The sequence below is a fragment of the Tinamus guttatus genome, unplaced genomic scaffold (genome assembly GCF_059628265.1).
Source record: "Tinamus guttatus ecotype Peru unplaced genomic scaffold, ASM5962826v1 Tinamus_guttatus_pri_ptg000975l, whole genome shotgun sequence".
Lineage (NCBI taxonomy): Eukaryota > Metazoa > Chordata > Aves > Tinamiformes > Tinamidae > Tinamus > Tinamus guttatus.
The window spans coordinates 25,171-49,365 of NW_028289509.1; the positions used below are offsets into that span (position 1 = coordinate 25,171).

At 51.6% G+C, this 24,195-nt stretch overlaps 1 pseudogene; it reads left to right on the forward strand.

Moving 5' to 3' along the window:
• The first annotated feature begins 246 nt into the window (after window positions 1-246).
• Window positions 247-24,195, forward strand: part of LOC148590952 (scavenger receptor cysteine-rich domain-containing protein SCART1-like) — a 37,278-nt pseudogene continuing 13,329 nt past the window's right edge.

Consider the following 24,195-nt stretch of genomic DNA (forward strand, 5'->3'; position numbering starts at 1 on the left):
GCTGTGCTGGGAGAGTGGAGGTGAAACACCAGGGCCAATGGGGGACCGTGTGTGGTGTTTTCTGGGACATGGAAGATGCTGCTGTAGTTTGTAAGCAGCTTGGCTGTGGATTTGCTCTCCGTGCCCCTAAATACAGATATTTTAGGCCAGGATCTGGCCGGATTTGGCTGTACTCTGTAAGCTGTCAAGGCACCGAGACTGCCTTGTCTGAGTGCAGACGTGGTTGGGGTAACCGCAACTGCAATCATGCTTGGGACGCCGGAGTTGTTTGTTCAGGTAAGGAGTCATCCAGTTCCTCACCTCTGGAGTGGGGCCTGGGATCAGGGGACTAACCAGGCTGTGCCTTGAAGGAGCAGTACGTGGGTACCAGCTCAGACCCTGACATTGGCACTTTCACTGTACTGCAGCTGCTGCTATCCCTGGGGAAAGTCCCAGGTGAGCCCACCACGGGGTGCACAGACCCCATCAGGATGCTGGGGGCTCAGTCCACCCTCGGATGGTGCCTCAGGTTGAGAAATGAATCCCTCACTCTGTCCTAAAGGTTCTAGGTCTCCATCAATCTCCTCAGGTTCTGCCAGGATATTCTGGCAGTGCTGGGTGTCCCTGTGCCCCAGACTTCAGGACGACTTGCTCAGCACCCCATGGCTGGGGAAATGGTACAAGATGTCTGAAGGTCCTGCAATCATTTTCCTCACAGACAGGAGTGCCTTGGCTGACCCAAAGGGGATTTTCAGAGGGGACAAGAGCAGGGCCTGGGGTGGAGAAGCAGGGGGATGAGGAGGGCACCCCTTGTCCAGGGCCACCCCGCAAGGACCAGCCCACCACGAGCTCTGGGTTGGTGTCTGTGGGGCTGCTGTCTGCTCCCTCCCATGTCACCACTGGCCCAGGCTGGTCCTGCTGGGTCCCTGTCACTGACCCCTCCAACAGCGCAGGACACCCTGGGAACAGGGAGCATTTTGGGCTGTTCTGAGGCAATTCCCCAGGCTGTCTCTGAGCTCTGCATGACTGAACAGGCTGCAGCAATCGTTAGGGCTGCGGTGCTGGGGATCCGTGCCGGGTAGTGGGGCAGGCTGTGGGGCAGCAGCATTTCCCTGAGCAGGGCCTGTGGCTGTGGGTATGTGATTGAGACAAGCTCCAGAGCACTGTGTGGGTGTGAGAGGAAGTGCAGAGGATCTTGAAGGGTTTTTGTCATCAGAACCTATTGAGAGCTGCTGTTTGACGTTAATGGGATCCTTTGGATGTGGCTGCCATGGTATGTAACTGCCACAAGCTTGTGGCAACTCCCTGTCATTGTGGGGTTTTTAATTTTTTTTTTCCCCCAGGACTTGTTCGTCTCGTTGGAGGAAACAGCCCCTGTTCAGGACGTGTGGAGATCAGAGATGCAGACCAGTGGAAAACAGTCTGTGACTCACACTTTGATGTGAAAGCTGCTGGCGTGATCTGCAGGGAGTTGCAGTGTGGCGCTGCCCTGTCTGTCCATGGGGAAACTCACTTTGGAGAGGGGGTCGGTCCCATTTGGGATGGAGAGCTGCAGTGTGTGGGGAATGAGCCCTTCCTCTCCTCCTGCCCCAGGAGGTCCCTCAGCAACCAGACCTGCAGCCATGCCAACGACGCTGGTGTCACCTGCACACGTGAGCATTCGGGGAGGAGGTGTGAAATGCCACTCACAAGCTATATGCTAAGAGATAGGGGAGCAGGAAATTGACCATGCTGAGCATGGTGTGAGTTCAGGAGAGATGGAGTGGTTGTCTGCAGTCCTGCAGTGCTGAAAGCAAAGGAAATTGTATCTCTGTGGCATTTCTATCTTGGGATGATGAGCTAGAGCACAAAGTGATCCTCTCTAAAGACCCTCACTTCCTTTTGTAATATATCCAGGATTCAGGCTGGCGAATGGCAGCACAGCATGTTCAGGGCGAGTGGAGCTCGAGGTGGAGGGAACCTGGGGAACCCTCTGTGGCTCTGGCTGGGACATCTCCGACGCTCATGTTCTCTGTCATCAACTCAACTGTGGATTTGCTGAGTCCATTCCTGCAGGAGGGCACTTTGGGAGAGGAACAGGCCCTGTCTGGAGAGACACTTTCCACTGTAATGGGACTGAATCCCATTTGGGACAGTGCCCTGTGACTGCTCTTGGGGTGTCCCCATGCTTGCCTGACAACAATGCTGGTGTTTTTTGCTCAGGTGAGTTCTGGGAAAATGGATTAACTCATTTTGCCCCTTTTGTGTGACTTGGAAACACAAAGCAGGGGAGCTCCTGGCAGTGACAAACTGAATTTCCTGCTGGAGAAACTATGGGTTCCCATGGAGGGATTCAGAGAGCTTTGCCTGCTCCTGCAGAGCGCGTTTTCTTGGGGGAGATGAGAGCTGAGCAGGGAGCCGGCGTCTCTGCTGCTCCAGGGCATCTGGTTCAGGCCTTGGGGCCACCACCAGGCCTGGGCTCCTCTGTTCTCTCCTGGGGCACAGGCCAAGGAGGGGACTGTGGGACACAGCTCCACTCCCTGCAGCTGTGAAAGATCCTCTGCTCCCTCCTGCAGCCCATACCCCCATCTCAGACCAGACCCTGATCCAACAGCCTGCAGGGACTGCCATGAGTGCACCCATCAGGAGCAATTCCTGAGGCTGAGCAGGACCTTGGGGCTGGGGTTTGCCCTTGCTCCTTGTCAATATGAACCTCAAACTTGTCCTGTTTTGTAAAGAAGGCCCTCATCCCTCTGCTTCTTGCTAAGGACACAAGCTCCACATCCCAGATCCCTAGGGATGTAGAAGGGCAGAGCTGTCCCAGCAGGAGCCAGTCCCAGCTTGAGGATGGAGCAAGGCTACTGCTCACCCTGTCACCCAGGCCTCGTACAGGCCACCACTTCCTGCTGCTGAAATGGCTCCAGATTCATCCATAAGGACATATCTGGTGGCTCAGGGATTTGGCTTGACCTCCAATGCTTTCCCATTTCCATCACTGAGATGATATTAGAGCTCAGCAAGTTTTAGGGCCTGGAAAACAAAATCCCTTGGAGCACTCCCATCCTTGAGCTCCTCACTGTGAGCTGGATATGGATAGGTGAGCTCCAGGATGTCCAAGGGCATGAGAAAGGGAATCAAGGCAGCATGCAGGACATTTCCCCTCTCTCCCAGCAGGACTCTCTGGATCCCTGCGTCTGGTTGGTGGAGGGAGCCGCTGTGACGGGTGAGTGGAGATGCCCCTGAATGGGACATGGGTCCGAGTCCTGGATGACCAGTGGGACCTGAACGATGCCAGCGTGGTGTGCCAGCAGCTCCAGTGTGGAGAGGCAGAGCAAGCCTACAACCCACTGAAGTCTGAGCGAGGAACGGGCCCCGTGGGGCTGAAAAGGGTCCAGTGTGCAGGGAAGGAGACTCACCTGACCCTCTGCAACACCTCCCTGCCTGCGGCAGCGCCTGCAGGAATTGCCGAGGACGTGGGGGTGGTTTGCTCGGGTGAGTTGCTCTGACGGTCCCCAATGTGCTGTGCTCCCCAGGGCTGCAAGCCCCTGACAGCCGGGTTTCTCCTGGGTGCAGGGAGCCGGCGGGTCCGGCTGGTGCACAGGGCAGGGCGCTGCGCTGGGAGAGTGGAGATCTACTACAACGGCACCTGGGGGACCGTCTGTGACGACTCCTGGGACCTGCTGGACGCCACCGTTGTTTGCCGCCAGCTGGGCTGCGGGGTGGCTGTGAATTTCACCGGCTCTGCTCATTACGGGGAAGGCTCTGGGCAGATCTGGCTGGATGACGTGAACTGCTCCGGGGATGAAGCTGCTCTCTGGGACTGCCCGGCCAGGCCCTGGGGGCAGCACAACTGCAGGCACAAAGAGGATGCAGGAGTCGTCTGCTCAGGTCTGTGTGGGCAGCCGTGGTGGGAGCCTGGTGCTTCATGAGGAGGGGACGAGGGAGAAGCTGGACATGGTGGAACTGCCCCGACTGCCCTGAGCCCCCTTCCTGCCCGGTCCTGGGGACACCCATGCACAGTCCCCACTGGACCTGCTCAGGACTATGGGGAGAGCACAGGTGTCCCCACAGATCAGGGGGGAGGGTAGTGCTGCACATTGGGTGCTTCTCTCTGCTCCCTTAGTAAAACAGTGCCTTGCTGGCAGTGCCCTCTGACTATCTGAGCCCTTGCATGTCTAGAAGACTCCCTGCTTCTTGGTGAAGGCACGAGGACCACGTGGAGGGCAAGAAGGTGCTCAAGAGTAGTCAGGATAGATTTACCAAGGGGAAATCATGCTTGACTAACCTGATAGCCTTCTATGATGGAATGACCGGCTGGATAGATGAGGGGAGAGCAGTGGATGCCATCTATCTTGACTTCACCAAGGGTTTTGACACCATCCCTCACAACACTCTCCTAGACAAGCTCCAGAAGTGTGGGATAGATGAGTGGACAGTGAGGTGGATTAGGAACTGGCTGGATGGCAGAGCTCAGAGGGTGGTGATCAGCAGTGCAGAGTCTGGTTGGAGGCCTGTAGCTAGCGGGGTCCCCCAGGGGTCAGTCCTTGGTCCAGTCCTGTTCAATTTATTCATCAATGACCTGGATGAAGGCACAGAGTGCTCCCTCAGCAAGTTTGCTGATGATACCAAACTGGGAGGAGTAGCCGATACCCCAGAGGGCTGTGCTGCCATCCAGAGGGACCTAGACAGACTGGACAACTGGGCAGTGAAAAACCTCATGCAATTCAACAAGGCCAAGTGCAAGGGTCTGCACCTCGGGAGGAATAACCCTAGACACCAGTACAGGCTGGGGACCGACCTTCTGGAGAGCAGCTCTGCAGAGAAAGACCTGGGTGTCATGGTGGATGATAAGTTGACCATGAGGCAGCAGTGTGTCCTCGTGGCCAAGAAGGCCAATGGGATCCTGGGGTGCATTAAGAAGAGCGTCTCCAGCAGGTCGAGGGAGGTGATCCTGCCCCTCTACTCAGCCCTGGTGAGGCCACATCTGGAGTATTGTGTCCAGTTCTGGGCTCCACAGTACAAGAGGGATGTGGAGCTTCTGGAGAGAGTCCAGCACAGGGCTACAAGGATGATCAGGGGCCTGGAACATCTGCCCTATGAGGAGAGGCTGAGGGAGCTGGGCCTGTTCAGCCTGGAGAAGAGAAGGCTGAGAGGGGATCTAATCAGTGTATATAAATACCTCAAGGGAGGGAGTGCAGAGGACGGTGCTGGTCTCTTTTCAGTGGTGGCCACTGATAGGACTAGAGGAAATGGCCAGAAACTGAAGCACCAAAAATTCCATAGGAACTTAAGGAAAAATTTCTTAACAGTGAGGGTGACAGAGCACTGGAACAGGCTGCCCAGAGAGGTTGTGGAGTCTCCTTCTCTGGAGATCTTCAAAACCCGTTTGGACGCAGTCCTGTGCCACATGCTCTAGGTGACCCTGCGTGTGCAGGGGGGTTGGACTAGATGACCTCTATAGGTCCCTTCCAACCTTAAGCATTCTATGATTCTATGATTCTATGAAACAGCAGAAGTCAGATTCTGCAATAAAAGGCACGGCCAAACACTGCCATGCACACGCACAGTGTGCATTCATGCACCAAGTTGATGACAGAGGGATTGCCACATTGTTATTCTGACATATTTCTACTTCAGCATTTTTAAGTTATAAGTCTTCTGCAAGAAATAGTCTTGCGAATGAAATGAGAATGACACGACTTTGCGGGTCGCCAGTGGGAATGACACAGAAGGGTGGTCGCCATGGGAGTGACACGGTGCAGGGGCCGCCATGGGAATGACACGGCGCAGGGGTCACAATGGGAATGACATGACAGGGGGATCACAATGGGAATGACATGTCGGGGGCGGATCACAATGGGAATTACATGGCAGGGTGGTCGCAGGGGTTGCCATTGGAATGACATGTCGGGGGGGGGGGTCACAATGGAATTTCCATGGCAAGGTGGTCGCCAATGGGAATGACACAGTGGACTGGGCTGTCTACGTGCTAGGCTAGAGGCTGGGGCTGGGCTGAGGGGCCGGCGGAGAGGAGGCCAGAGGGGAGCCCAGCACGGGCTGGCACGCTGGTATAGAGGGCAGAGCAGAGCAGCGGGTGGAGGGCCGGGCTGGGGGAGGAAGCTCCGGGCAGGCCTTGGTGAGGGCAGGAGCAGGACAGCATCAGGCCAGGGCTACGTTAGGGCAGGTTATGTTCGGGTAGGTAAGCTTAGGGCAGGGCTTAGGCTGGGCCAGGTAGGCTCAAGGCATGTAGGCTTAGCATAGGTATCTGGCTGGAGCCCAGAGAGTGGTGATCAGCGATGCAGTCTGGTTGGAGGCCTGTAGCTAGCAGGGTCCCCCAGGGGTCAGTCCTTGGTCCAGTCCTGTTCAATTTATTCATCAATGACCTGGATGAAGGCACAGAGTGCTCCCTCAGCAAGTTTGCTGATGACACGAAACTGGGAGGAGTAGCCGATACCCCAGAGGGCTGCGCTGCCATCCAGAGTGACCTGGACAGACTGGACAACTGGGCGGTGAAAAACCTCATGCAATTCAACAAGGCCAAGTGCAAGGTCCTGCACCTGGGGAGGAATAACCCCAGACACCAGTACAGGCTGGGGACTGACCTTCTGGAGAGCAGCTCTGCGGAGAAAGACCTGGGTGTCATGGTGGATGATAAGTTGACCATGAGGCAGCAGTGTGCTCTTGTGGCCAAGGAGGCCAATGGAATCCTGGGCTGCATTAAGAAGAGCGTCTCCAGCAGGTCGAGGGAGGTGATCCTGCCCCTCTACTCAGCCCTGGTGAGGCTGCATCTGGAGTATTGTGTCCAGTTCTGGGCTCCACAGTATAAGAGGGATGTGGAGCTGCTGGAGAGAGTCCAGCGCAGGGCTACGAGGATGATCAGGGGCCTGGAACATCTGCCCTATGAGGAGAGGCTGAGGGAGCTGGGCCTGTTCAGCTGGAGAAGAGAAGGCTGAGAGGGGATCTAATCAGTGTATATAAATACCTCAAGGGAGGGAGTGCAGAGGACGGTGCTAGTCTCTTTTCAGTGGTGGCCACTGATAGGACTAGAGGAAATGGCCAGAAACTGAAGCACCAAAAATTCCATAGGAACTTAAGGAAAAAATTCTTAACAGTGAGGGTGACAGAGCACTGGAACAGGCTGCCCAGAGAGGTTGTGGAGTCTCCTTCTCTGGAGATCTTCAAAACCCGCTTGGATGCAGTCCTGTGCCACATGCTTTAGGTGACCCTGCGTATCCAGGGGGGTTGGACTAGATGATCTCTAGAGGTCCCTTCCAACCCTAAGCATTCTATGATTCTATGATTCTAGGGTCTGGGTGAGAGCTTGTGTAGGCTCCCTCCGGATGAGGGAATCTGACAATCTGAAGGGCAATGGAGCTCACGAAAACTTGAAGGTATTTAAGGACCACAGTCACCCAGCACAAGGATGGTCCATCCCAATGCTCATTAAAACTAGAAGACACCTTGGGAAATCAGCTTGGCTACACAGGATAGTATTGTCTACTTTGAAGGGATGGTGTTACAATGAGGACAAAAACCAGGTCCTGTCCTAGGACAGATGAACCCTCCCAGTGATGTGGGCTGGGGAATGTCTAGCTGGGCAGCAGCTCTTTGGAGGACCTTTGTGGGCAGTGAGCCAGAAACATGCTTTGGAGGCCACAGTGTCCTGGACTGCATGAAGAGGAGTCCCGCTTCTCTGTACTTGTTAGAGTGCCTCTAGTTACTGCATCCAACTGGGGCTCTCTGCTCATCACGTGACGTGAGTTCAGTCTCAGGCCTCCAAGAAGGTTGGGGGCTGGAGCATCACTTGCCCAACCTGTGAGGAGAGGATTTGAGTTTATTCAGTGCAAAGAAGTTAAGGGTTCTGCTGAAAAAATCTTCTTTTTTTTTTTTTTTTTTTTCTTTTAGCCTGTGGGTCAGCACCTGACATGGCCTCCCCAGAGCCAGGCCCTTCTATTGTTGTGAGGCTGCTTTTCAGGCCTGGTAAGCACATGGCCTGCATAGAGAAGCTGAGGACCATGAGCTGCTTTAGCCTGCTCAAGTGCCACAGCTAATGGGAACAGGGCAGGAGCCTGTGACTGGCTGCAGGGTGGTTTCAGGGATGATGGAAGATGTTCTGGTAGTGGGAAAGAGTTTGAGAAGGGGAAAGAACCACCAACTGCAGCTTGAGGTACTGACTTGTTTTGAGTAAAAGAGAAATGTCACTTAAGAGCAGTACTGTGGTGCAACAGGTCACCTGGATTGGACCTGAGATCAAGCCATGCCTTCAAAGAACAGTCACCAAGGACAGAGAGACATGGGAAAAGCTGGAGAGATGCTGGGGTGAGAACAAAGTGGGGAAGCAGTCTGGGTGTCTACAAGCTGCAGGGAAACAGGCACAGGAATGGGAAAATGTGGGACAGCCCAAAGGGGAGACAGCCGGGGGCAGGGCCACAACCAAAAACCTCCTCAAGAAGTAGATCTATGTCCTCTTGGCCATGGCTGGTGTCTCTGCCATTGAGGTCTAGGAGAAGAAACTTCTTCCTTCTGGCAACAGGGCCTCCTTGCCTGCTTTCCCCCAGGGACACAAGAGGTCCTGGATCAGTGTCCTGCCCTAGACCTTGAACACCCCCACCTATACACTGCTCCAACCAAAAGCCTTGAGCAAAGCCTGATGGAAAGGATGTCCCTACTCAGGGACTGGGCCTCTGTTTGGTCAATCTGCTTGATAACACACGTGTAGGGTTGACTTGGCATCAGAGGAACCTGCACTTTGCATTTTCCTATGTTTAATCATGACTTCCAACTCTGTGCTCTAATCAGCCCCTGGGGACGCTTTGCTTGGTAATGAACCACAGTGGGACCCATTAACCCTCCAAGAAACTTGGGAATGTGCTTCTGACTTGAACTTCTTGAGAAGTTTCTTCAGTCTCCTCTCAGCATTGGTGCTTCATAGACTCAGCACCAACTACTCCCAAAGGGTCAGTCAAATGCAAAACCCCTCAGGAGCCATGATTCTTGCCGTAATTTTCTTCAATTTTCAAATCTTCTATAGCTAATTGGAAAGGGGTGTCTTAACATTAGACTGATTACAATGAGCACCTGGAAAAGAAAGTGGGTTTTTTTTTTTTGAGCTTTCTTATTTTTTTCCATTTTCTGAATGAGGCATGCACTTTCTCCACTTCCTAGAGTGTCTCCCAATGAAGTCTGGACATGTGTGAAAAGCAGTGTTTTTGAGAGGAGACCTGTATGAAGAACCTTCTTGTTCAGCTCCCCAGCCCTGCCACTTCCCTCATCAGCCACTGGGGACTTGGATCACTCTGGCTAAAATCAAACTGTTTTTCTCACTCCAGTAGCTGAATGTTACAGCTCATGTGCACCAATTCCCACCTGAACTAGCTGCAAACATGTAAAAGTATGAAGTATGATAAAACAAAATAACCTGGATCCTATGTCAATAGGAAACAAAATCCAAACCTCAACTGTAGGTTGAATCCCGAGTCGCCTCTAAGGAGCTCCACAGCCTTCAAGGAATAACCTTCCTTGAACCTCTTTTCACAAACAGTTAGTAAAGGCTGGATAGACACACAGTGAAGGAGTTGGTTAAGAGACAACAAGAGTCTCCTGAAAGACTCCCTGAAGCTCAAAGCAGCAAGGGAAGAGTTGAGAGGTGTCTGAACAATAAAGAGCAAGGGGAGAAGGAATACTCAAACCATGAAAAGTGCAGATGTGCACTTTCAAAGTGATAAGTGTCAGACCCCATCCATGCAGTTGCCTCTGTCAAATGCGGTTGTCTGGAATTCCCTTTGTAGTAGATGGAGAGGAATAAGTGGTCTAAACAAACACTTGACTTCAGAACCACAGGGGAACACAACCGCCCCAGGGAATCTCCAACAGCAGCAGCCTCTCTATGTGGTCAAATTGAATCCAACCCCTAAAGCAGATTTTAGTCATAAGTCAGAACATTCTCATAGAATAACAAAAATTATCCCTTCCAAAACTTTGCGCCATTTTTAACATTATGAAATACATTTTCATTCTTCTTTTTTGGCAGCACCATGTTGGTGAACAACACTGACCATGGCAATGAAGTAAGGCAGGAAGCAGATTCCTAGATAAAGTTCTCAGGAGGATTTGTGCTAAGGGCTCCTTTGCTCTTTTCTGGACTATCATCTCTCTCTTAAGTAGCACAGTGCACGAAACCCTGCTGAGGAAGTGAAGAACAGTGAGCCTGCTTTGGTGCCTCCAGGAGGAAGACTGTCTTCTGTCACAGACTGTCCTCCATCCCACTTCTACCCAAAGAGCAGCCCACAGCAGTTATCATGGAGCTGAGGCTCACCCTCATCTCAGCCTGTGCTCAGACTTTGTGCTCTTTCATCCCACAGGCCTTTGATCCTGTCTTACCAAACGCCAAACCCTCAAACCAAGCCCCAACCCCAGGCAATCCCACAGGTCTGCCCAGGGCACACACTTGCCAGGGCAAGGACAGAGAAGTGACCTCTCCACTTGCACTGTTTAGACATTTCTCGGGCTTCACCTTGTTGGTGAAGGTTGACTGAAGCCAAGCAGGGCTGCACTTGCTAGAATGCCAGTCTCATTCAGCCATGAGCCCACATTTTCCTTCTTCATTATTTTCCTGTCACTGAAGCAGGAGCAGGGAGATTTGGCTTTCCTCAAACCATCCTTACTTTACCAGACAATATTTCTGACTTCCTCCTTTGCAGCCTCTCCCTTCTTCCCCTTTCCACATGCTGCCTTACTGACTTGAAGACCACATGCCAGTTCCCTGTTTAGTCAAGCTGGGCTCCAGCGATGTTTCCTAATTTTAACAACTGTTTGTATGGAGCATTCTTCTTCTTGACAGATGCTTACTTAATGGCTGCCTTTCCTGAGGTCCTCCACCCTTCAGAGCTGCTTGGAGCTGCTCTCCTCAGAGTGGGGAACCTGGGGCCTTAGCGTAGAGGCAGGAAACCCAGCACAACCTGGGGCACTTGCCCAGCAAGCACTGCAGTGGGACATGATTTTCCTACAGGTGCCCTACTGTATCTGCTCCTGTCCCCACTGCTAAAGCTTTCCTGTTTTCTTTCTGTAGAGAGAACTCTGTGGACAGTTCTTGTGTGAAATCCTTCAGACCCTCAAGCTCTCCTGCTCACACTCCTACCTCAGCCAACTTAGGCATCTTATTATTAGTGCCAGTTTGATGTTTGATTGTTTCATTGTCACAGTCTTATCCTACGAGCAGATCTTTGCTGTTGTGTGAGAGCAGGGCCAGCACAAAGCCTTTTCCATGTGCCTCCCGCCCCTGCCCATTGTCTGTTTTTCTCTTAGCACTGGCATGTTTGCCTACCTGAGGTCCCCTATGTCTCCTCTCCTGCTCTGTATCTGGTAGTGGCCGTTCTGTACACGGTGGTGCCTCCAACAGGGAACCCCCCTCATCTACGGCACGAGGAACTAGGCGCTCAAGGAGGATGAGGAAAATAATTTCACAGATACTTTTCAGCCTTGGGAAACTGTCATTGCTCTCTAAAAAAATGACTCCCTCAGCATCCCATACCAATGCTGAACATTGTTTCTTCACTATTTTTTCTAATATTTATATTATACTTTTAATATTTTTTCACTTCATTTTTTTATTAACAGTAGCAGTATTTTATATCCTGTTGCTACCCAAACTGTTGCATATCTTCCACCTTAACTGAGACTTCTCTGTTGGATCGGGTGTCCACACTCCAGAAACCTCATGGCCTTTTTACACTCTGGTCTTTGCCTTTCCAGTGAATGTTAGGGGGATTCAAGAGCCTTCCAACCTGTTCTGCCAGTATGAACCAGGGCCTATGATCCACAGACTTTGTCATGTTGCTTAAAGATGTCATCCATGCCATCAGCTTGACTGCATAGTCTGTAGCTCCCAGCATGATGTCACCCTTCATCTGATGCTCACCCACAAGCACATACCCAAACCTTGTCCATGCCATGGAAGCACTTTGTACATCCGAGCTGCCGCTCCACACAAAGGACCTGCCCCCTCCTCCTCTTCCCTCACAGCCTCCCCTGAAGAGCTTTTACCCCAGCAGCGCAGGCCTCCAGTTGTGTGAGTGGTGATAATGTGTCTCAGTTATTGCAATGATGTTGAGGTCCTGTGACAGCTTGTGCTTCTGTCTCCATGCCAGGCTACAGGCATTTGCATATATTTGGGCTGCAAAATATCAGGATGTGGCACAGAAGACAGATTTGTCCTGGTGAAACCTGTTACCAAGAGCCAAAGACACTGTGTGCAATGGCCCCACTTGAGAGCAGAGCCATGCTGGCGTGGAGAGCAGGGTTCAATGCAATGGTGAGAGGAGGTTCCCACTAAGAGAGTCAAGGCTGCAGTGCCCAAGACCAGGGAGAAACAGAGCTGGGCTGTGAGGGAACGACAGGAGAGAGTTTTGTTGCCGAAGCTGATTTGTAGCACCTTGGGGCCTGGGACAGAGGTGAGCCCATGTGCAGGCAGGAGAAGGTGCCCCTGAAGATGTCCTTGGGCTAGAGCCAACTGTGATCCACCAATCCTGGGGTCATCATTAGCCCCATCATGTTTTCCAGGGTGCAAAGAGGTTGTGTGGGAACAAAGCGAGAAGCTTTTAGGAGAGCAGAGACCAGTGCAGACCCCTTGCTGTGAGGTGCCTCTCCCACTGATGAAGCACGCTCAGCTGTAGGAGGGATTGGACATGGTTTGCCATAGATCCCAGGCTGTGCCTCCTAGAGGAGACATCTGGTTATGCTGGACAAGCCAGACATCTATCTTGGCCCTGCAGCCTATTTCTGTGTCACTGAATTAAATGTCTGCACTGAATTGTGTGAACTTTTTGCACTGTAATGATCCGCCAGGGTCTCTACATTATACTGCACTGTATTATGGTGCTCACATAGGTGCCCCTTTCTTGCCCCTTTCCGGGTGTCCTGCCTATTAGGGGCTTCATAACTAGGGCCTTCCAGAGTGGGACACTTCCAACTTTCATAGATAGTCATTCTCTGATGAAACAGACGGCAATTTTGGAATCCTTTTTTCTCCATTCATTAGGAAAGGACAACAAGTGTGATTCTTTTAGGTTACTTCATGCACATTTCCCAGAAGGAGGGAGCACAAGGGACAGAGAAATTGGTGAGTTCAGCTGGGCCTCTGCTCCTGAGCGGGGCCAGGCTCCTTGGACGGAGGCAGCTCGTGGCAGCCTGGCAGCACTGCCCAGAGACAGCCGAGTGCAGGAGCAGCTCCTGTGCCAAGAGCAGCAGGGCTGCGGGCACTGCCTGCTGCTGCGGACAGGGGAGGAGAGAAGGCAGCGAGAGGGGAACGGCAGTGTGAAGGAGAGAGGAGAGCTTGTTGTGGGAGAAACCTTTCCAGCCCTTGACACGGTGAGCGAGGCAAATCTGCTGATGTTCCTGGAGGTCTCTTCTGAACTCAATGCATGTAATTATGGATCGAGATTTTAAAGGTCTCTCTCCTGGAGTATCCAGGACATGGCAGGAGGAGGAGATGCTTCAGAGCAGGGATTCCCTGACACACACTCACAGGGACAGGGCAGCCTCCTCCCTTCTCGCAGGGAAGACACAGGGGTGTGAAGCTGCGGTCTGCACCCAGCTCTGCATGGGCTGTGATTGAGAGCAGCATCCCCCAGACCCAGGGTGCTGTGTGCCCGGGACAGTGACTCTGCAGCCTGCGAGGGGCAGCACTGCCCAGGGTGCTCCCCACAGCACTGCGGGGAAGCGCTGCGTGGGGAGACAGACACCCGTGAGGGCAGGTTCATTCTGCTGCTAAGAGGCTGCTGCATGGGTGAAGTCTGCTCACAGCTCCAGCTCATACACAGGGCATGTGCGAGGGTCCTTTACAGGAGAATATCAAGAGAAGGGCTGCTTGGAAGGGAAGGAGCTTTCCTTTGTGTCCCTGCTCTTCCATTCCCCTTAGGATGGCAGGGACAATGAAGGAACAAGTTTTCTGTTTTGAAAAGGAAGTGGGAGTCCTAAACCTTCACTCTGAAAGATTAATAGTTCTGTAAGAAACATCAGCAAGCTGCTTCATGCCCACCTTAGCCTAGAGGCAATATCAATATCATTGTTGTGACCTCCTAGGACTTTATGTGATCTACTTCTTAGGACTTGCTACTGCAGAGCTTCCCTTGGACATTGCCCAGAAGTTTGTGCAGGGCAGAGCTGAGCACAGATAGGGTCATATGGGATCTGTGAGCAGGGACAAACCCAGGGACAGAGGAAGGGCTGTGGGCAGGGACAGCTGCAGGCAGCAGAGATGGGCAGGGAAGGGGCAGGAAGTGCAGGGCAGGAGCCTCCTCCTCTGCAGCCAGACCTGGGAGATCTCTCCTGCCACGGGACCATCTCCAGCCTCCCCAACAAGGGACTAAGGTGTCCCCTCTGTGAGGTGACATACCCATCTGGTAAGGTGAAGGTTTTCCAGAATGCCTCCCTGTCCCTCTCCCTTCCTCCACCCAGCACATTGAAGGTGTTGCTCCTTAATTCTTCTCCTGTCCATGCTGCTCCTGTTCTTGCTCTCAGCTTTCCGTGGTTGAGTGTTTTCAGCTGCACTTCAGACATTGATGCTGCAAGGTGTGGAAGAGAGGGATCTGAATGGGAATGAGGTTCTTCCCAAGCCTACCCTGTAGAGCTGCAGGAAAAGCAGTGGTGTCCCGCCAGGCTGCCCCCTTCCCTCCAGAAAGGCTCTGCTGTCTCATGGCCGTTCTGTGATACCTGGGTGACCCGTGAGGAAGCTGCAGAGATGCTGAGGGTATGGAGGTGGTGGTGGGAGGCTGTCCAGGAGCAGATGAAATGGGCCCTGTGTGTCTTTGGCCAGGAGTGTGGAGCCCTCCCTTAGCTGTATGGAGACAGGGTGAGAAAGGTGGAGATGGGCACTTAGAAACTGCACTGCTCTGCTCTCAGCAGGGCCTGTCTCCTTTTAGGACACCATATGAGCATGATGACACTCTAGCTCAAGGAGACCGTTGCACAGGACATCTGGGAACGAAACATAACAGACAAATGAGATGTCCCGACTCTGCACATAAGTGACTGTGGATGCATTCCTCTAAGGACTCAGAGTTGAAATGTGAAGGATTTGTCCTTTGGGGAACACTCCCGAGGAGTGACAAGGACATCTCAAAGAAACTAAAAATTACTGTTCCTCAAACCTCTTTGCTCACTTGGGAGTAAAGATGCTGAAAAGCTCATCTACAACTTGAATGGATCTCACCTGCCAGAAAAGGTAAAACATCCAAAAATGTGGCCTCTGTTCTGCCAGAAAAGGTAAAACATCCAAAAGTGTGGCCTCCGTTCCCCACTTCCCACTACTGTTCAGCACAGACAGCTCTTGAGTTGAGGTCTCTGCTCCTCATAGCACACTCAACCAGTGCAAAATGGAACTCAAGCAAAGCAACTGCACGAAGACACTCTTACTAAAGAGAGGCAGTGGTGGGTAGTGTCATAAAAGAAATGACTTTGAAATTTTATTTCTTATAAAGTCCCTCCTAACTTTTCATTGTTTTCTGTTCCTTAGACAGGCCCACATAACTGCAGGGAGCTAATGTCCAACAGCAGCTTCTTCAATGAGTTCCTCCACTTGCCATTTGCCGACACACGGGAGCTGCAGCTCTTGCACTTCTCGCTCTTCCTGGCCATCTACCTGGCTGCCCTCCTGGCCAACGGCCTCATCATCACAGCCGTAGCCTGCGACCACCGCCTCCACACCCCCATGTACTTCTTCCTCCTCAACCTCTCCCTCCTCGACCTTGGCTGCATCTCCACCACTGTTCCCAAAGCCATGCACAATTCTCTGTGGAAGATGAGGGCCATTTCCTACTTGGGATGTGCTGCACAGGTCTTAACTTTTACCTTTTTCATTTCAGCAGAGTATTCTCTCCTCACAGTCATGGCCTATGACCGCTACATTGCCATCTGCAGACCCCTGCACTACGGGACTCTCATGGACAGCAGAGCTTGTGTCAAAATGGCAGCAGCTGCCTGGGCCAGTGGTTTCCTCAATGCTCTCCTGCACACTGGGAACACATTTTCCATACCCCTCTGCCAAGGCAATGTGGTGGAGCAGTTCTTCTGTGAGATCCCCCAGATCCTCAAGCTCTCCTGCTCCAATTCCTACCTCAGGGAAGTTGGGCTCATTGGGGTTACTTTCTCTTTGGGCTTTGGGTGTTTTGTTTTCATTGTGGTTTCCTACGTGCAGATCTTCAGAGCTGTGCTGAGGATCCCCTCTGAGCAGGGCCGGCACAAAGCCTTTTCCATGTGCCTCCCACACCTGGCCGTGGTCTCCTTGTTTGTCATTACTGTATTGTTTGCCTACTTGAAGCCCCCCTCCATCTCCTCCCCACTTCTAGATATGGTTTTGTCCATTCTGTACTCGGTGGTGCCTCCAGCCCTGAATCCCCTCATCTACAGCATGAGGAACAAGGAGCTCAAGGAGGCACTGAAGAAACTCATCCAGTGGGTACAAGGTCAGTGATAACACCTGTTTCATTCACTCACCAGAATATCTGGCATCAAGGCTGTATTTTAGCCATTTCTTTCTTTTTTACTACTCTCTTTTACACCCATCTTAAAATAATAAACGATAAAGATACTTAGTTTTTGTCACATCTGCACAGGAATCTCTCATTTAGCACTTAAACACAGACCGTGATAAAGCAGGAAGCCAGGCTTCCCCCTTCACTAGCACAGAGCGGGGATTCTCTGAGCCGCTTCTTTGAGCTCCCTTGGATGTGCCCAGTGCAGGGAGGAGAGTTCCCTCTGCAGCGTCTTTTCCAGCACTGACACCAAGGGACCTCTGGGGTACAGAGTCACGGCAGGACAAGGGCAGGTGGGCTTAGACCAGGGCTCCAGTGTTGTTTAGGAGATCTCAGCTCTCGTGGCTATGGTTAGAGTGTGATCTCAAATCTCTCTAATATGAGAGAAATGGCAAGCAAGTGTCACCACAGGTTTTCATGGTTCCATGCAAAGCTCCAACACACAAAACTAAACATGAGTGAATTGAAGGAAAGTCTAGAGGCAGCCTTCCCATGGCAGTTCATCTTTCCTGAAGACATATTCCAGGAGGGCAGCAGGACTTTCTCTATTTAGAATTGTCCTCCTCATTTCCGTGCTCTCCTTCCACGCTTTATTCTGCAGATATGGCGCACGAATTCTCATAACCTGGTAGAGATAGGTTTGTTTTCTCTCTTACCCTGGAAGAACCGGCAGGACCAGTCCTTGGGCTCCCTTAAGCCACAGCTCAATTCCAGAATATCATTTCCATAATAAAAGGGGATCTTCCCTATGATGGTCCTGAATGTGGCCTCCCTTCAGAAACTGGAATCAAAAAATATGCCCAAGGCTGTGCAATCACAAATGGGCCTGCTCTTCTCCTTGTGAACTCCATGAGATCCAGGGGATGACCTCAGCATTCCAGGGTGATCTGTTAGCCTCAATCTAGGGTTCATCTCTCACTGACCACTGCAGACAGGCAATGGTCTCTGCATTGCCTGTGCCAGGCTGCCCCACACGTGACTGTGCTGATGAGAGAACCCCCAGGGGATCTCCAGGCACAGGGTTTGCCTGGGAGTGGGCACTGAGTGCAGCTTTAACGAAACAGGGATGACTCACAGTGCAGGGACCAGAAGGTAGAGCACTAAACCCAGGTGCATATGGGGAAAGGAGGGCTCTGCAATCCCCAGGGAGGCAGTGGGGACCCAGGAGGCCCAGGGAAGGGGCAGTGGAGGGCGATTCCTGCACCCGCAGTGAAACACCACAGCCTGGAGTTAGTGGCCACCCAAAGACATCTCCTGCCATTGCAATATTGTGGGGGCACTCTGGGTACCGTCAGACCTCAGCCACCAGTATCAGTGGCCACAAGGGCACACTGATGGCTCATGCTCAATTTGTTGCCAACCACGATTCCCAGGTCCCTTTTTGTGGAGCTGTTCTCCAACAGGTCAACCCCCAACCTATCCTGGTTATTCCGCCCTAGCTGCAAAACCCTGCACTTGCCCATGTTGAACTTCATGAGGTTCCTCTCCCCAAAACTCAGAAGGCCTGATGATTCGGGGCAGACCTCGGTGACAGATGGAACAGCCATAGTCAAGAGGATAAAGACCTCCATTCTGTTGGGGCCTTGGCAGCGCCCTTGGCCATCTCTACCACAGGTCATCCTAGACCTGCTCCTGTGTCCCTGCAGACTATGGACACCCCATCTGCTTCCCCAGCAAGTTCTCACAAGAGGTTCTTCTTCCCTTCATTGAGAGCTTTTCCATCCCCAGTGTCTGTTTCTTGAAACAAAAAGTCATTGGTGGTCACAGACTCGCTCTGGATGCTCTGTAGCACCACTGCTCTACCCTTCAAGTGATATTTCTTTATCCTATTGCCCAATCTGAGCTTCCCAAGCTGTATTTTGGTCCTGTTTCCTCTTTTCATGCTGCTTCCCACTACCAAGGAAATCTCTTGGCAGCCCCACAATGTGGGGACGAATATAACCTTGTGTGTCACGACAGAGTGGAACGTGAGGAACTGAAGTGCCAGGGCCTGAACGACAGTCCTGAGTCAGGGTTGACTTAGAGATGAATACGGCGCTGCCTTTGCAGTACACAACACTCGCCTGTGGAATTGCTCATGCCAGCTTGCACGGAGGCTCATTAAACTGTAGCTTTTTTAAGCTCTCGTGCGGCTGTTTTTGACCTTGAAGGGAACCCTACCATCCGAGGCCTGGGCTCTGACCAGGTCCCCATCCCACATGATAGGGAAAGTATGCCACATCAGATGTTACCGCTCACAAACAAAATGCAAGTTATCATGATTTGCTGATTTGGCTCTATAAAAGATGGACACTCTTGCCAGTTTTGGAGACCTCATGGGTGGATGCACCATGTAAGACCTCCCAGTTGCCAGGAAGGTTCTCCAAATCCTCACCACAACAGGGACTCCCCAGCGACTGTGGATCTGGATGATGATGACATATGATGGCATATTTAGACAATTGGTGATGTATCTTTTAATCACTATTCCCTTTCTCATATAGTAATGGTTAAGTGCATTACCTTGCCTATTTTGTCTGTTGCTAAAACCAGTGTGTAATAAGCTTATTTTGTGAAATGTATCATTCTGTACTGCCTTAATATTAATAGTGAAATAAGACCATTCTTTCCAGTGGCGTCTGTTTCTTTCCATCGCCCCGTATGCCCCAGAGCTGTGCAGCTGCTCTTCTTTCTCATCGTGCTCCTTTGCATGCCCCAAGCCCCCTGCCCTTATGGCCCTGAGTAGCAAGTTTGTGTTACAAGCAGGATGTAAATGATTGCCTGATGACTTTTAAAAGAAGGGAAAGATGCCTCTTCTCTTGCTGCTCTCCAAGAAAAAGCAGCCCAGTCTGAACCAGGCAATGCCTGTAACAAGACCAAGCAAGGTAGAGCAAGGTCCTTCCTTGCGCTCAGCTTCTTCTATTCCCAGTTGTCACTTTGACCATGCAGGTGGCAGGTGAAGTTGTCTGAGGTGTGAAACACAGGAATAACAGCAGAGGAGAAATTGCCACTTGTGCACTTTGGGATGTGATTGTGACACATGCAATGGTGCAGTGTGACAAACAGAGAAGGGGTAAAGGGAAGCAAGCTAACCATCAGGAGGCATGAAAGCAGTGCGAGATGCAGTGCCATAAATGCAGCACTCCAATGTGAGCCCCTTTTTGCATCTATCAGGCGGTGCTCAGAGAGTCTCTGATGTGTGAAGGTCGCTTGCCAAGGGCCAGAGTTACAAGCAGTGTAACTGGAGGGACTCGATTTCTCCAGTTCATGGAGCTCTGTCAGACGTGGGCACTGAACAGTGCAAGAGAGTCCCCTCAGAGCCCATGGTTTTGTGGGTGTCCAGTTTGCTGAAGTGAGCCCTACTCAGATCCGGCTCCAGCAAGGGAAAGTCTTCCTTTCTCCATTGCTCCATGGTCTCCAGGGCCCAGGATTCCTGAGGGTCACTCTTAGCTCTAAAGCCTGTGCCAAAGGTGGCCTTTTCTGTGTCCTCTCTCACCAGGGCTCTTGGCCCATTTAGCAGCAGGCCTGTGTTTTCCCTAGCCAGCCTTTTGTTCCTGCTGTATTGCTGTATTGTATTTTAAATAATTATTTATTATTATTTTATCAGGAAGGTAAGAGTAAAAATTCATAAAGAAATAAATGAAGAGCACAGGTTTCATCCCAAATACATGGGAATGACAAGTGACTGCACACAGGACAGGTTTTGGCACTGACATTGTACCCATTGAGGAAGTTTCCTCAGTGCCTCCTTGAGCTCCTTGTTCCTCATGCTGTAGACAAGGGGGTTCAGTGCTGGAGCCACCACTGAGTACAGAATGGCCAGTACAGAGAGATCCAGAGCTAGAAGGATATGGAGGGGGGGAGCGGGGAATAAAGTGGCTAAGGGTGACATTTTACTGGCCCTGTGACCGGGGGTAGGAGTCAGACCCAACCAAATGGGTATCACGACCTCTAATCCCTCCGAGGGACTGCAGATGACTGCACAGTGCAGGGCACCTGGACTGCAGAGCATTTCCAAGGGTGCTCGTTGTGTCCAGTTGTGCCTATACATCCTGCCCCTGGTATTTGATAGATGGTGACCCAGAGGGCTCTCCGTTCTCCCTTCTTCCTGACAGTTGAGTCCTCACTGCCTCTCCTGAGACTGCAGAGTCCTCTTTTGCCTGCGAATACCCAGTGCTTTACCTCTACGAAACTCCATCTTTGAGGACCTCTCCCTTTATGAGGCTCTACTCACAGTCCATCCCAGGCATATGCTGTCCCAGGAGGATCTCTGTGCTCTCCTGACACTGCCAGCTTCCCCTCCATGAGAACAGCCGTCTGACACTGTGCCTTAATACGTAGGAGAGCTGTGCATGTGTAAATCCATGACCATTCAGCATCTCCACTATGCTTGGACTCTGATAGGGGAATTCCCAAACCAGACCTTGGTCTCTGAAGGATCATTATATGATTCTGAGCTCTGTGTTGCTGAACCCATGGAGAATCCTGTGCAGCAGGCCCTTGAGGGGTGCAAGTCCTTGGGCCTATTCTTGACACCAGCTTTGGAGGAAAAGCCCAGCCTTCACGCACTGTACTGATACAAATTACTTTATTACAGAGATACTGTTAGAGAGCCAGTCCTTGTCCATGCTTGTCCAGCATTCAACACAATTTAGGGTATCAGGTCAGACAAAGCAGACACCGTAAAAAAGGGAATGAATACAAGTAGTTGTATATTAAAACGATAACAATTATTATCACTAGTAAAAGCCATAATAAAAATAACATGAAGAAACAATGCTAAATCCAGTTTCAGGGTACAGAAAGAGTCATTTGTGGAGAGATGTGGAAAAATTACAACTGCTTAAAAAGGTCCATGAAATCACTTTCCTAATGGCATCTTTGAGCTCCTTATTCCTCATGCTGTAGATGAGGGGGTTCAGTGCTGGAATCACCACCGAGTACAGAACAGCCAGCACCAGATCCAGAGTTGGGGAGGAGATGGAGGGGGGCTTCAGGTAGGCAAACACTGCAGTGCTGACAACCATACAGACCACGGCCAGGTGCGGGAGGCACATGGAAAAGGCTTTGTGCCGGCCCTGCTCAGAGGGGATCCTCAGCACAGCTCTGAAGATCTGCACATAGGACACCACAATGAAAACAAAACACCCAAAGCCCAAAGAGAAAGTAACCCCAATGAGCCCAACTTCCCTGAGGTAGGAATTGGAGCAGGAGAGCTTGAGGATCTGGGGGATCTCACAGAAGAACTGCTCCACCACATTGCCTTGGCAGAGTGGCAGGGAAAATGTGTTCCCAGTTTGCAGGAGAGCATTGAGGAAACCAGTGGCCCAGGCAGCTGCTGCCATTTTGACACAAGCTCTGCTGCCCAGGAGGGTCCCGTAGTGCAGGGGTCTGCAGATGGCCACGTAGCGGTCGTAGGCCATGACTGTGAGGAGAGAAAATTCTCCTCCATACAAGAAGACAAAGAAAAATATCTGGGCAGCACATTCCAAATAGGAAATGGTCCTGGTGTTCCACAGGGAATTGGCCATGGCTTTGGGAACAGTGGTGGAGATGGAGCCCAGGTCAAGGAAGGAGAGGTTGAGGAGGAAGAAGTACATGGGGGTGTGGAGGCGGTGGTCACAGGCTACGGCTGTGATGATGAGGCCGTTGGCCAGGAGGGCAGCCAGGTAGATGGCCAGGAAGAGCGAGAAGTGCAAGAGCTGCAGCTCCCGCGTGTCTGAGAATGCCAAGAGGAGGAACTCGCTGCATGAACTGCTGTTGGACATCTGTTCTATTGGGCTCAGGAAAACTATGTAGGGAAAAAAGGCAATAATAGCTTAGAAGAATTTTCTCTGAAATAAACTTTCCATTTTTCATAGAAATGCTTCTCGACCCCGTCCCAGCTCTCAGTAATTTATTCTTCTCACTGTCACCTTCAGTCATCTCCTCAGTCTATGCTCCAGCTGACTGTTCTGGGAGGAGATGAAGCCTGAGTTACTCTACGCCAATGTGTATAAAGGACTGGTTCTTGATATCTCTCCTTTTTGGAGTTGATGTCACAGGGCATCCACCTTTAAGATAAAGGGTCTTTTAATATTCCCACAAACACTTCCAAGGAGTTTGGGGTGCAGCAGGGGGTTTTAGCATTCTGTTTTAGAATTTCTTATTTTTGAGGTTTTTAGATTCTGCCACCATATCTAGTCAGGTTCTTTGCATGTCGTTATTGGCATGCAAATAAACACAGATGTCTCTATTTCTGAAAATGTGAAAATTAAGCAGACTGGAGATGGAAATGGGCTCTCTGCTGCTTAGGGAACAGTGTGGAGTGCTGTTGAGTCCATCTGCCTTGTTCCCAGCGGACAACCCTGGACTCTGTTGAGATCATAGAAGGCTGGTTTCAAATCACTCATTTAACTTTGCTCTCCCTCTAAGTTCAAGGTGGATACGTGATGGAGAGAACAGGACACTGCTCCTGACATGGCAAAGGCTCTGTGCACCGAGTCCGCCTATGGAGGGCAGCTCACAACCCCAGCGGGACAACAGAGACAGACACATATCCTGACAGTCACAGGGTCTCCTAAAGGGAGAGTCAACCCCTTTGCAGCCCCTCCAATGATGCTGCCCAGCACCCTGGGCACATTGCCCCTCTTCACACACCTCCATGGCAGGACCTCAGGGTGAGTATCTGAATTTGTATCTGAAGACCCAGCTGACTGCCAGGACAAGAGCAGAAAGGAGAGGCAGGGAAATGAGGAGAAACACTGTGACTGCTGCCAAGGGAGGACAGAGAGACAGAGCAGCACCGTCCCCAGGTTGCACCTCCCAGACAGTGTGGACTTCCAGGGCAGTGGTTCTCAGACCCTGTGCCTTGCAATGGGACATGGGCACATGGCAGGAGAGAGGCAGCTCTGCTGTTCTGGAAATCTGACTGCAGAGGAGGTCAGAAATGCCCTGGAGCTCTTCCCCTTGAGAGCAGAGTGAGACTAAGCACAACGAGAATGAGGAGAGCTGCAAAGGGGATATTGCTGCTGCCCACAGGTGAAAAGGCAGTTGAAGGAATATTCTGGGGTCCTCGCAGACCTATTGATCCCTCAGAGCAGCACTGCAGAACTCTCCTTGAGGCATCTAAAGCTAAAATGTCCCATTCATTTGCTGCCTTGTCAAAGATACAAAACAAAATCCTAGCCTCTGGATATTGCCTTCCCTTTCATAGAAGCTTTCCAAGAGTGTCCTCTTGAAAAGCCCCTTCCAGATATGTGGTGTGGGTGAGGCTGAGCTGTGAGCAGCCCTGACCCCACACAGCAGCCTCTCAGCAGGAGAATGAACCTGTCCGGGGGGGATCTCTCCTCCCACCCAGAGCTTTTCCCTGCAGCGCCCTGGCAGGCTGAGTGCTGATCCTCACAGAATCACTGCCCCGGGCACACAGCACCCTGGGGCGCATGGACACTGCTCTGAAGAACAGTGCTCTGAAGAACCTGTGTGCCCACATTGCCTTCACTGTCTTGCACCAGCTCCAGAAGAAGCAGCCATGATACCCTGACCTTGTGATGCTGGGACAGGGAATTTCTGTTCTGAAGCATCTCCTCGTATGCAAAGTAGAAGCAGGGAGAACAATCCTCAAAAAGAAAAGTCATCAGCTGGAGGGATGCTGCAGCCCCCTCCAGAAACCTCAGCAGCATTACCCTGCAGCCGGTGACTTACCATGTCACAGATTGCTCCCACCATGAGCTCTGCTCTGTTCTCCCAC